The sequence below is a fragment of the Protopterus annectens genome, chromosome 2.part1 (assembly GCF_019279795.1).
Source record: "Protopterus annectens isolate FY-2018-M chromosome 2.part1, PAN1.0, whole genome shotgun sequence".
In the NCBI taxonomy this organism is placed as follows: Eukaryota; Metazoa; Chordata; order Ceratodontiformes; family Protopteridae; genus Protopterus; species Protopterus annectens.
In genome coordinates this window covers 902,983,897-902,998,565 of record NC_056729.1, presented here as the reverse complement: position 1 = coordinate 902,998,565, position 14,669 = coordinate 902,983,897, and positions in this window count along the sequence as shown.

Here is a 14,669-nt window from a genome sequence, read left to right as displayed (position 1 = left end):
ATGACTTGGTGTTGGGAAGGTGATGTAGAAATGGAAAACTGGGCTAGTGGGAGTTAAAGCACTTGCTTTTTCATGCAGGTAATAAGAAGTTGGTATATCATGCACTGCTATTATATGGGTATCTGTAATACACCTCTTCTTGTGAAACTAGCAATAAAAATATGCAAGCAAATTAAGATGCATCACTACTTCTGCGGTGGTGCAGTGGTAGCATTGTTGCCTCACAGCAAGAGGTTCTCTCGTTTGATTCCCGGCTGGAGTTCAGGGTGTGCCTTCTGTGTGGAGTCTGCATGTCATCCCCGCAGTTGGGTGGGTGTTCGAAAGACATGCGTAAATGGGCTTGCCTTCGTTGAAGGTTGAACATCGAGCTGGCACCTCGGCGTTCGGGAAAATCAACTGCCAATCATTAGCGGACTGTGGTTCATTAGTTCCACTGTGGCGACCCCTTACCGGGAAAAGCCGAAAGACAACAACAACACTGTTACTTTGTCTAATTTTTTTGAACTTCCTAACTGATATGTTTTTTCCCCACTTCTAAATGAAAAACAAAATATAATATGCTATTTATTCAACAATTGTATACATCAGACTTGATTAAAATGGAACCATCCAAACAAAGAAAAGAGTGAATATTGAAAGCATTCAGACAATCAAAAACGCTATAAAAAGTAGCACACAAAGGAAGACAAAACAGGTGCATGTATCTGAGTAGCATCATCCTAAAAATAAAAGGGTAAAAAGGTGGCATATCCAAGCATTTAGTAAACTCTCAAGAAAGGTAGAGACTTCTCTGTGAAATACCTTTAACATCCTGTAGTGCAAGCCCTTGAGATATATATAAATTGCCCCCTAAAGGACATACCAGTATTTCCACTACATGGCTTGTGAATGCCTATGACATTGTACTTTAAGTTTTTATGCGTACATTCAGGACAGTAAAGACAAAACCTACTAGCTGTAGACATGCATGCATGTTTTGTCCTATTTTTGGTATTGCCAGTACATCATAAAAGGATTATTTGGTTATACTTTAGAAACAGAGCTTAAAATCAATTGTGATTTCAATCATTTATTTTTATTTGCTTTTGTTTACCAAGAATGTTCGTCTGGGAACTGAAAAGCCTATTTTCATTGGAGGCCCAGGGAGGAAAGGTCCAAAACAAGGACTGAAATACATTTTTGAGAATTCAAAATAAAAACGGTCAACAAACATTACTTCCAAAGTATTTCAAACTAAACAGTCAATGAACATTGTTCACAAAGCGTATCACATTAAGGCTATGCATGTTTTCAAGACACTGCGAGTAGAAGAAAAAGTACTATATTAATTCACTTATATCAAATTCATAGTAGACAGAGTTAGAACTGCATACTTCAATCTGCAGATGTGGTACAGTTGCATAGTTTATTAGTTGCCAGATGATATTTTAGAGTGAATTTGAATTGTTGCAGACTATTTATAAAGCCTGATGTGGTTTGGAAATTTGTTCTGTGTTTTGGAGATTGAGACAAAGAATAGCAAATCACCATAATAACCATACATTTATTAGCAAACGCAAGTGCAAGTTCTCTAGTCTCTTCTCACATGCTAAGTGCATTCACATTAACATTACTAGATTATTTTAATATATAACAAGAAAAATTTCTGGCCTGATTAAATAACAGCATACCTTCTGTTTTGTAATAAACTGGTAGAACAGCCTATATTCCTTTGTAGTGGAATACATATTAGGTAATATATTTCAGCACAGAACATTTTCCCTGGTTTCTTTACTCATTTTGTATAAATGGCAGCTCATGACACTGCTAATAAAGCCATCTGCAGAAAGTTTTACCAGTTTCACCAGTGAATTTTACAATCTAACTGCTAAGTTGCAAATCTATTGGGTAAAATAAGTAACCAAAATAAAAGAAACTGTATAAAGTTGAATGAAGTATATTTTTATATTATAATAATATCTGCCAACACTCACACATACAGTATGGATTTATGTCTGAATTTGGAAATGTAAATACAGTGTTTTATTTACAATATGAGTAAGACTGCTATGATCGAGTGGTATTAACATTAAGACTACAAACATGAACTTTGATGGCATGTCCTGTGCTATGCATTCTGTTGGATCTGTAGTACAAAAATTCAATGAGTTAAATATTTCCAGCAAGTATACCGAATAAAATAGAAAAATATATTTTTAAGGAACTCATTTAATAGATGGCTTTCCAGATCTGCTTAAGGTATGTATGCACCACTTTCACTCAAATAAATTATATCAGATAATAAAATAGTTTTATCCATTTACTCCCAGCTACATGCAAAAAGAAACAACTCATTTGTTCTATTTTTGCTTTGTTAACTATTTAAAACCAGAGAGGCACAAATGTCTTTTTGTTTCAGTAGCTTTCTGATAAGTCCTGTATGGCTGATATTTGCTATCCCATAGCATGCACATAGTGTTTGTAGGAATCAAAGTCCTAGTGCCAAATAAACTACATCTCTAGATATTCAATATTGTCTTATATGTAGGTGTTATGTACTTATGTAACATATCATTGCATCTTCTATGTTTTAAATATAATGACACTATATTCTTATTGAGGATGGCCGCGGTGGTGCAGCGGTTAGCATTGCCGCCTCACAGCAAGAGGTTCTTTGGTTCAATCCTCAGCTGGGATGCATTCTGTGTGGAGTCTGCATGTCCTCCCTGTGGTCACGTGGGTTTTCTCCCGGTGCTCCGGTTTCCTCCCACATCTCAAAGACATGCTGTAGGTGGATTGGACACTCTAAATTGGCTCTAGGCATGAGTGTGTGCATGTGTGTGCCTTCTGTAGAAGGTTGGGCGCTGGGCTGGCAGGTTGACACTGTAAAAACTCCACTGCCAATCATGAGCAGACAGGTGATCTGTGCAGCAACCCCTAACCGGGAAGAGCCGAAAGAAGAAGAACACTATATTCTTATTCATTTCACTTTTGCTGCAAATCTTTTTATTGATTTTACATACCAGTATGACTAAAAAGGCAAATATTATATATGCTGCATCCATTAATAGCACAACTGTCCCTCTAATACACGACATTGATTGATACAACCCTACAGAGAATGTCAACTTCAAACATTTAAATGGGCACTCTCATTTAACTGTAAAAAATAACTCATATAACAAAAAGTCAGCATACCCACTGTATTCTCTTGAATAGAAAACTGATATGAAGTATGGAAAAATAAATTTCAAGGACAATTAAAATACTGGTATATGATTAGAAAGCATAGCTATATCAGTAATTTGCCCTTTTATGTGATTATTCTGTAGAATTTTACTGTGAAAGTATCAAATGTGGGGCTTTCTTCAGCTGACGTGATGTGATTCCAGCTATGATTTAATATCCCATAAAATAGCCATGGTTAGTTATAACAATACAACTAAAGGAGATGTATGCATATATCAAAATTCACACTGGCCATTTTTAGCATTCACAGGAATAAGTCAACAGTTGGAATTTTCATTGAGATTGTTGAGATCAAACATGCCAAACTGATACTGCTTGTCATGTTGAGGAATTGATGGTTTTGTTTGGTAATTACATTTTGCATGCAATATTTTAATCATAATTTGCCCTTTTCTGCACAACTGCCATTAGTCACATCTGTCTTGAATGTGTGAAGTGTAGGACACAACAGTCCAAACCTAAAGCTACCAAAGTATGAATCAGCAGAGGTATATAAGTATGCATGAGAAGGTATTTCAGTTAGCTGGTATCAAAGATGGTAAAAAAGCATACTAACCAATAAGATTAGAAGAGAGACCAGAAAAGATCAGTTCTCTATAAAAATATCACCACCAACTTGCTTATGATGGCAGATGCCTTAGAAGCTTTGCCACTATCATGAAAAAGGCACCTTGGTGTAAATACTTGTATGACTAACAGAGTTCACTGATATACCCAGATTTGGAAGATAACAGTTTTGTCCCTCTGAATGCAGGATAATCATACACCTCTCAAAGGCAAAAAAAGGGGTCCAAATGGAGAGATGATATGAGAGCAAGCAAAGAAGAGTAATATTGTTGGAACTCAATTCATCCTCAAGTTTTATGAGTACTTTCGATGGACCCAGTTTTTCACAAAATCTCAACAAGGTGACACTGATATATACGCTGTATTTTATATAGCATATATCATGGACAGAAGTAAGTTAAAAATAAAAAAGATAGCTGGGTGCAAAAGACCCAGGTTAAAACAAAGGTGCACTGGTGCCAGAACTGGAAACATTATAGTGTAGAATCCTGAAAACACAGAAACATTCCTACAATGGTGCCAGGCCAGGCCCACGGGGAGGGTGGCCCCTGTTTTAAAGAGAGTAACAGTCCACAAAAATCACAAAAAGCTGATAGGCCAAAGAAGATCCATACAGATGAATGAGTGGACTGTTGGGGATAAGAAAGAATTATGTATTGTTACTATTACGCAAGAAGCCCAGAATTTCCAGACAGAAGATATGCAAAAAGATAAATAGAAAAAATAGAGAAAAGAAGAATGCTTCCACAAGAAAAGCAGTCAGAAGCTTCAAATAAAAATGTGTGTTCATTAGTACAACAGATTTATGAAACACATTATATAGAGCAAAAAACCTTAGGCCATTTATAAAAAGAAGAGACTGAGGAAGTGTGAAAATATAAAGATCTGATATAGTGCAATATTTATGCAAATGAGAAAGCCAAATTAATCAACACAAAAAGTCAGCCTCAGATATCCGAAGAGAAATACAGGCAAAGGCATCCTGATATGGAAAGTTCACAAAAGAAAAATAAGATCACAAAAAGGGAAGGCAGAACAGAAAATTAGTAAAGCAGAACATAAAAAACATAGAAGCTGAAGTTATGGAATGCCTATGGAGTGAAGGATTTTGTGTAGAAAGTCTAACACAGGGTATATCACAGCATGATAGAATGACAAATCCCCAAAGTAAGGAAAAGCAGGAGGAGCAGGAGACATCTGAAGAAGAAATATAAACATGGGAATAAAAAGGAGATTTAATATAGTGCAATGTTTATGCAAAGGAGAAAGCAAAACTAGTCAATACACAAACAGCAGCACCAAAAATCTATGAAGAGAAATATAGGCAAAAGCATCCAAAAATGGGAAATGTTACAATACAAAAAATAAGAAAACAAAGAGGAAATATAGAAAGGAGAAATAATAATGGAGAAGTAAGAGAAATAGAAACTGATGTTATGGATTACCTGTGAAGTGTAGAATTTAGTGTAGAAAATCTAACTCTGATAACATCACAACATAGATAGAGCAAAGGATCCCCAAATTAAGGAGAAACCAATGGAGAGGGAAATATGTATTCAGTTGCCATATGAAGATACTTTGAAGCCTTCCATAGGAAAGCAGTACAAATTTTCAGTTGCAGTTGCACAGCAAGGGAAGGAACAGAAAATTGTGGCAACTCTGATGCAGTCAATATTGTGGAGTGATAGGCCAGCGATTTTCCATATGAAAGAGCAATGGATGACGCAGGATGAAATTGAAGAAATGTGGCACAGGAAGATGTGCTTGAACTTTCTGTAGAATTCCTGCTGGAAATGGAAAACAAAAAATGTGTCCTCAGTTTACAAGGAAATGATCTAAGACAAGAGTTGTTTGATTTAGTAAAGAAGGATAGATATATTAAGATCAATGAAAGAAAATGACTACAGAAAGTCAATAAAACCGAAACAGAAGTTTGATGAGACAAATGAACACAGTATTTATGACTGTCCTTAGATATTCATGTAATATAACAGAAGTAAATAGGATATACTACTGTGCAGCTAAATTAATAACAGATAACGTCTTACCACAAAAACACAGGGTAGTAAGGGAAAGGAAGGAAGGAGAGAATCCGAATTCCATTATGGAAGTATTAAATAAAGAAAACTATAAAGCAATTAAGACAAGCAGTGATACTGCTAGAAGAGTATTGAAGAGGGAACAGATCAACAAAAATAGACATGATAAAAGCAATGTGCAGTATTATAACACATCAAGAATTATCGTGCACTATCACAAATAAACTAAAAATATCAGCACAGGCAGAAAAACCTAGAAGATATGCAATAAATATCAAGGAAAAGTACAAAGTAAGCAATTTATTGATGACCCAAAAAAGTTTTACAGAGAATTGAAAAACAAGGCAAATGGAATTGAAACACCACCAAAAAGGGAAGAAATAGATATATTTTGGAGAAATATCTATGAAGATCCTGGGAAACATAACAAAGAATTATACAACCTCCAGCTGGTAACACGGCACCAATAAGGGCAATCCCAAAAATCAATATCCAAAATTCAAAATTCTACTGAACAAAAACATAGCTCGCACTAATAATATAAAAGGTTTATTCACATGTCACAACAGTAAGGATTTAGCTCTTTCGTCTCCCAACAGCAAAGTTCATTAGAATCACTTTACATGACATCCTGACCTAAATATAAAGCCATAACTCATTTTTCATTGGCACATATCCTAAATTGACAGCCTCCCCAAAAAATAACCCCTATTAACAATCATTGTTTTAATATTGCAACATATAATCTAACCCCTTCTAAACATATAAGAACATATTAAAAACCACATTAAAACTTTTTGTAACATTGTTCTTTATGCTAATATAAAATATACATTTCTTATAACTTGTTTGCCCTTAATTTTAGGGCAGGGGTCAATGAAATATGGTTCGTCCTCCCAATTAGATGTCTAGCATTAGGATACCACAATTGTCTAACCAAGGGAGTGGTGTACATTGCATATTGTACATTTTGTTGGATATTTTATGGGGGTAAGACGGAACGTAGTCTGACAAAAAGAATCTGCGAACACATGTATGAAATAAGTAAGAAGAAAGAGACCAATGCCTTATTTTGACATGCTGTTAAGTGTGCTAAAGCAGATTTCAGGTTTTGGATTTTAGAAGTAGTTAAATCACAAGAAAGGGGTGGGGACTGGGAATCCAGGCTGGAATTCCAGGAATTAGTATGGCAATTACTCCTGGATGCCTTTGTATACCCAAAACTTAGGTCAAGTGTTCTAAAATAAGACCACAAATAGCGGAATGGAAAAATAATAAACAGAGGTGAAAATAATTTTGAAAATCACTGGTGGAAAAAGACAAAGCAGGTGTGTAATCAGTGCCTTAAAGCAGGGGCAGTGGATTTACAAAGTAAATCATTGTGCTGTAAGTTTAGCTGACTGAACTGCATAGAAATAAAAAATGGAAATGTTTTGAAGTTCCCATTTTAATAGTACTATTGTTGAGCAGGCAAATTGTGCACTTTGATAGCTGTAAATACATCAAGAAGAATTTGCAGTAATTAACAGATCTGATGACTTTTTGTTTTGTTTATAAGCATAAGAACATCACTGGTCATGCAGTGCTAGAGGCCACCATTATCATGTTGTGAAATTGTCTAGGTCCTAAGCAAGGCTTCCAGTTTAGGCTAAGGCAAAAAAGGCAATTAGAAGCTCAAAGAACGTAAAAAAAACTTTGGATGCCGAAAATGTGACAGCACAAGAAATTACGGGAAATCAAAGGAACAGAGGATTTTGCTCATTACTGTGTATAATATATAGTGGATGCAGTTTATCAACTGCTATACTGCTAAATGTATGGGATCAATATATCAATATATAAAAATATATATGTTAGACTTATTTATGAAATAAGTCTGAAGGAGCCTTAGAGCTCTTTATCAGGTTAAAGTTTTTTGAACAGATTAGTATGGAATATAATGCATAAGTGACTATTGTGTGGTTCTTTGCTGTCCAGCTTAAAACAATAATTAAAATAGATAAGCAGCAGAGTCAAAGTAAGCTGTCCTTTCCAGCTAAGTTAAAAAATAAATTCATACAAGTAATTTTTAGTGTTACCAATGTTAGCTACTTATCCTGCTTGTATTTATCTAAATGCTGGTTGGATCAACAAGGTTTAAATGACAAAAGAGCAATAATTTTACAGTGAATCTAAATTGATCGAAAGACCTCAGAGTTGATATATATAATTAACAGGGTTTGTGAGGGACCAAGTCCCCTTCTGCAAGAACATTGAAAAATGTGACATAATCTAATCACACTTGAATATCTGAAAAAATCTCCACCCCTGACACCCCCTGCTAATTATATACATCAGCTCTGAGGTTGCACAGAAGCACGGAAAAGATATACAACCTCCCCTGGTTTAACTTCAATTTTGTCAGTGTTTTGCATTTAGATGTTATTAATGTTATAACTTTTTACTTTTAGATTTTTTTTGTTGCTCTTTCTACTGTTGATCTTATGTTGTTTAAATAATTTTAGGTACACGCACACACACACACACACACACACACACACACACACACACACACACACACACATAGACACATATATATATATATATATATATATATATATATATACATAAAATATCAGTTTTTCATTTTATATAGATATATATATATATATATATATATATATATATATATATATATATATATATATATATATATATATATATATATATATATATATATGTATATATATATATATATATATATATATATATATATCTAGAGAGAGAGAGAGAGAGAGACAGAGACAACGAAACCTATTATTGAAGAAAAGAAATGTGGTTTCCAGCCTTATGGGTAGTAAACAATTTTCTTAACAAAGAGCAAAACAAAACAAAAACTGAAAATTAGTTGTACAGGAAAAATATCAGCATATAAATTAATAAAACAGATGATTGTCATAAATTCTAATGTAAGATCCATGTTAAAGATCACTTTGCATTTTTTTTTGCTTATTTTTTGTTTTGTTTTAAACAAGAAACATCCTTATTAAATTGCTGCTTATGACACAGGAAATCATACATTTATATACATGAAAACAAACCCATATTGACATATTTTCAGTTGCAAATTTTATCCATGACTTATAATCTATCCAGTCATTGTCAATCAATCATTACAAAGCTCATTCAATTCCTGCCTTCCATTAAACCTCATTCCTCCCCGAAAACATTATTCTGCATGCATTGTTCCCATAATTCCCATTTTTTATGTAAGTTACTCCTTCCCTTTTTTAAAGATCCCACTTCCAGTTGTTTTATCTTTGCCCCACTAATTGCAATACTGATAGCACCTATCTAAGTTCAAACCCAGTGGTGTGATATCTGCAAAAACAGTTTGACAGCAATTTGAGCTTTGACCACCAGGTTTCCACAGTGGTAAGTAAAGTCTTCAACATTACTCATCTCATAAGTAAAGGCATCACATCCAGGTGTAAAGATGTTATAACCCCACTTAACTCGATCCTAGTCAGACCATTAATAGAGTACAATGCTCCCTTCTGTATATATCTCACCAGACACCTGCGTCAATTGGAGATACCACAGAGGGTTCTCACTAAGTAGATACAGGGCCTACAAACCATGACCTAAGTGGATAGACTGAAACCCTGTCATTGTACTCTCTATCATATATACTGAGAGGTGACTTGTGCCTGGCCAACAGGGTGGTCGCTGACCTCAACCTGATGGAAATGATGCACATCCACAAATCAAATCACACCAGAGTCACTTGCTCTAGGGAACTCAGTCTTGCCAGTGACATTAATAGAACATGCTGTAAAGAAAGATATGTCTTCCAAAGTTTCACACTGCTGTGGAATAAACTTCCAGTTCATGTGAAACAGAGCTCCTCAATGACCCTATTCAAGCACGACTTGGAAAAAAGGGATGGATGACTGCAAATTAACCCCAGGGGTTGCAACCATGTCCCACAGAAGGCACACACACACACACACACACACACACACACACAAACACACACCTAGGGCCAATTTAGAGTGTCCAATCCACCTACAGCATGTCTTTGGGAGGAAACCAGAGCACACAGAGGGAACCCACATGACCACAGGGAGGACATGCAGACTCCGCACAGAAGCCTCCCCAGACAAGAATCGAACCAGAGAACCTCTTCCTGTGAGGCAGCAATGCCAACCGCTGCACCACCATGGCCCATATATAAAACTAAAGGGACTAAAACATTTTAACTACATGATAGAGCAAAATCCCAAACAGGGAAGGCATCTCTGATCAGTATTAGCAAAAAACTACGGGCACTCATAAAATCGTCTAAGGCCAGCTTTGAGAGAAAAATTTCACAGGACACTAAGGATAATCACAAGGCTTTCTTTAGTTATGTTAGGAACCTGGGTGGGAATTTGCAGATAAGCTCAGAATTAGTCCAAAATGACAAAAAATACACCGAACCCACAGACATTGCCAACATCCTAGCTGACAGGTTCAGCGCAAATATCTCCCCACCTTCCCCACCAAAAGGGCAAATATCTATCCCATTAGAGTGCTGCCCCCCTGACATCTCAGATGTTCAGGTAAGAGCCGCCCTCTTCAAAGCAAAAAACACAGCATCAATGGGACCAGACGGTGTCCCGGGCTGCATCCTTCATGAACTCCAAGAAGAACTAAACCGAAACATAAAACTACTGTTCAATCTCAACCTTACTACAAGATATGTACCCAAAGAGTGGCGTACAGCAACAGTGGTCCCTCTCCACAAAGGTGGTGCCTCAACGGATCCTGGAAACTATCGCCACATAAGCCTGACTAGCTTGGTCTGCAAAGCTATGGAAAGGATCATCATGGACCTCATAAATAAAGATATTGGGGACCTACAGACACTGGATCCTACCCAGTTCGCCTTTGTTAAGGGCATATCTTGCCTCTTAAACCTGGTCGATTTCTTTGAAACAGTCACCAAGGCCATTGACGAGGGGAAGGTAGTCCACACAGCCTACCTGGACCTCGCAAAAGCCTTCGATACAATACCCCACTCGGGCATTATAGATAAGCTCACCAGCTTAAATATAAAACCCTATGTCACTAGATGGGTTGAAAACTGGCTCAAGGACAGAACCCACATGGTTAGAATTGCTGGAGCCATGTCAGACTCCAAACCAGTTACAAGTGGCATCCCACAAGGCTCAGTCCTGGGTCCTCTCTTGTTCAGTATATATTTCTCGGAGGTACAGGCCAACATGGAAGGACTGTGGCTGACCAAGTTCGCAGATGACTGCAAACTGGGTGCCATAATCAACTCTCCAGCTGACACAAGCATCCTACAAAAGGGCCTCATAGAAACAGACAACTGGTGCCAGAGCCATGGCCTCAAGCTAAATGCCAAAAAGTGTATAGTCATCCCCTTCGGCAAAAACAAAATGCCCACAAATTACCACATAGATGGTAATCCATTAAGTATGGAAGAAGTAATTAGGGACTTGGGGACCCAAATTGATAGCAATCTCTCATTTGACAACCACGTGGCCAAAGTGGTTAGAAAAACATTTTATATAGCCCACCTAATCATAAAGGGATTCACATCTAGATCAGGGGTGGTCATCGTGCCTCTTTACTCATCCCTCATCAGGCCCATAATTGAGTACAATGCCCCTTTGGGGATGTACCTTACCAGACACCTGCAGCAACTGGAAAGACCCCAAAAGTACCTCACCAAGAGGATCAAAGGGCTCAAACAGATGCCATATGCTGCCCGGTTAAAGAAACTCCATCTCTACTCAGTGGCATACCGCCTGCTCAGAGGCAATCTGTGCTTGACGTATAAAGCCATGTCCAACCCGGAATTAATGGACATGCTGCACCTCAGAAAATCCAAATCCCATCGAGCTACGTGCTTGAGAGACTTGAACCTCAGTACTGAAATAAATAGAACATGCTGGAAGGACAGATTCATAACCCAGAGGCTCCCTTCACTCTGGAATAAAATCCTAGTCCAGGTTAGGCAGAGTCCCTCATTGACTCTCTTCAAGAGGAATCTTGATGATTGGATGGGAGATCATAGATTTACTCCGGGTATCACTTCTGTGTCACTGTTAGACAGAGGCACAGTATACTAACCTCGAAAAAGGGCATAGCAAAATTCATTTAAAATGGGTGGCTAAAGCCAAACACACTCTGGCTAGGCTTGTAAATGCCCTGGGGCAGATAGCCTAGTATGAACCTATGAACCTATGAACTGCTTGTATCCTGCAATCTAGTAATAGGTGACTCTATAGTCAGGCACACTGATGTCCCACTAAATAGGCTGGACAAGGCGAAGGTTACAGTTAGCTGCCTGTTGGGTGCCAGGATCCGCCAGATAACACAAGCACTTAGGTCACTCCAGAACAAGTACAAATAAAACTCTGTCATTGTCCATGTTGGTGTGAATGACCTGAGACGTACCTCCCTGGACTACATGAAAAGAGAAATGGAAGAGCTCTCTGGTCATGTAGCCCAGGCTGGTATGACCCTGACTCTGACTAGCATCCTGCCCTCACCAAGAATAATACCACAGTATAAAGAAAAAATAATCAATTTCAACAACTGGCTATGTTTCTGGTGTCATTCAAAGGGTATCCAGTATCTATCTGCCTGGGATGACATGTTCGACAAGCCACGTTAATTCACAAGAGATGGCTTGCACCTGTCACCCTTAGGCTTTTGAATACTGGCCAAGGCTCTTGCCACCCCCATTGTGCATTTTTTAGGCAAGGCTCAAAAGACAAACCCACCACCATAAATAGCACAAGTAACCAAAAACTGAGGGTAATGCTACTCAACGCCAGATGTCTAAACCTCAAAATGCACGCACTCGAGGCACTCCTCAGTATGGAGAACATTGACATTTGTGCAGTAACAGAAACCTGGTTTAAGGCTCCTGAGAGTACCCAAGCACTACTAGGCTATAAGTCATACCATACCTTTCGGCCACAGAACCAGGACCAAAACACAAAAGGCAGGGGTGTATCCATATTCATCAAGGATACCCACACCTCCAGGTTAGTGGTGCAGCACAATCCATCAGAGATCATCCATGTGCAACTAACAATGGGCAAAACTGCAATCTAAATTTTAGCTTGGTAGAGATCACCCACCATGGCCCAGGACCCCCATTCTGCATTTCTTGAGACACTGGGAAATATGAAGGTCCTATCAAACACCCTAATACTGGGTGATTTCAATTACCCAAACATAAACGGGAGAACTACTCAAGTATTAACTCCCTTGCCCAATGCTTCCTAGAATTTATAAACTCGAACACCCTGGATCAACTGGTCAACACCCCCACCAGAGGGAACAACATATTGGACCTGGTCATCACCAACATGGGCGATCAGTGTTCCACACTGGATGTCAACCCCTCGCTGGTTATATCAGACCATAGACTAATCACTCTGGATATCCACATTCCACCCACAACCCTAATCAAGGAAACCACCATGTAAAACTTTTCAAAAGCAAACTTCACATTACTTAAGACCGAGGTTGAAAGGTTCACAGCCCCCATGCTAAAGGACAATACTGTCCAAGCTGCTGAAACCTTTACAAAGGCAGTCTATGAGCATCTGCAGGAATATATAAATATATATATATATATATATATATATATATATATATATATATATATATATATATGTGTGTGTGTGTGGGATCCGTACTGATCCTCAAATCACTAATGGCCGGGCATACTTATGCGAAAGTGCTTCTCACCGAAGAAGCACTTTTGCGTAAGTATGCCTGTTGCGGAGGTCGTACTATGGTGCGGATAAGGGAAAATTCCCTTCTTCCCACTGTAGTGTGATCTTGGAGTGAGAATATTAAAGTAGGGGGGGTGGGGGGGTGCAGGGGTGCTTGCCCCCCTGCAAAAATGTTAATTTTTTTTTTGTTTAACACACTTCAGTGAAATCGCCTTTTCGGTGAAAGCGCTTTCTCTAAAGTGTGTTCGGTGATAATGGATTCAGACTGTTGAACTTTCATTCAACAGTCCTAAATCTATATATATATATATATATATATATATATATATATATATATATATTTATATATGTATAGATGGAGAGAGAGAGAAAGCTATATGTCAATATCAGATATCTATATAGATAAATATAAACCAAAAAAGGAAAAAAATAGTACGCAGGAACAATATCAGCATGCAAGCCTTTTTGGGATGCAAAATTAATGAAAATAAAACAAAGGCAATAGCTGTAAATTGCGTATTCACACAAAAATTGGTCTAGGAATACAAATATTTCTGGGGACAAGATAAAAATGAAGTAATGAGAAACATGGATTAAAAAGAATTCTGTTTTTGGTAGCTAAGGATATGTGGGAAGAGAATGAAAAAAGATAATACAAAAACTGTAAAATTGGAAACTTTGTTTTATGGATATAGGTTCATAGGTAAGTACTAGGCTATCTGCCCGAAGGCATTTATAAGCCTAGCCAGAATGTGTCGGCTTCTGCCACCCCATTAGATTAGTTCCCTGTGCCTCTGTCCAGCAGAGTCATTAGTTCCCTGTGTTACTGTCCAGCAGAGCCACTGCCATGATCCCCTGGGTAAATTTTCTGTTTCCCATCCACCCGTCAAGGTTTCTCTTGAAGAGTGTTAGTGAGGGGTTCTGCCTGATGTATACTGGAACCCTGTTCCAAAGCATGGGGAGTCTCGTCTCTAGGATAGGAATCTATCCCTTCAGCATGTCCTGTTTATCATTGTGGTGAGGTTTATATCTCTAGAGTGTGTGGCTCTCCGGGATTTGTTTTTTTTTAGGTGGAGCATGTCCATCAATT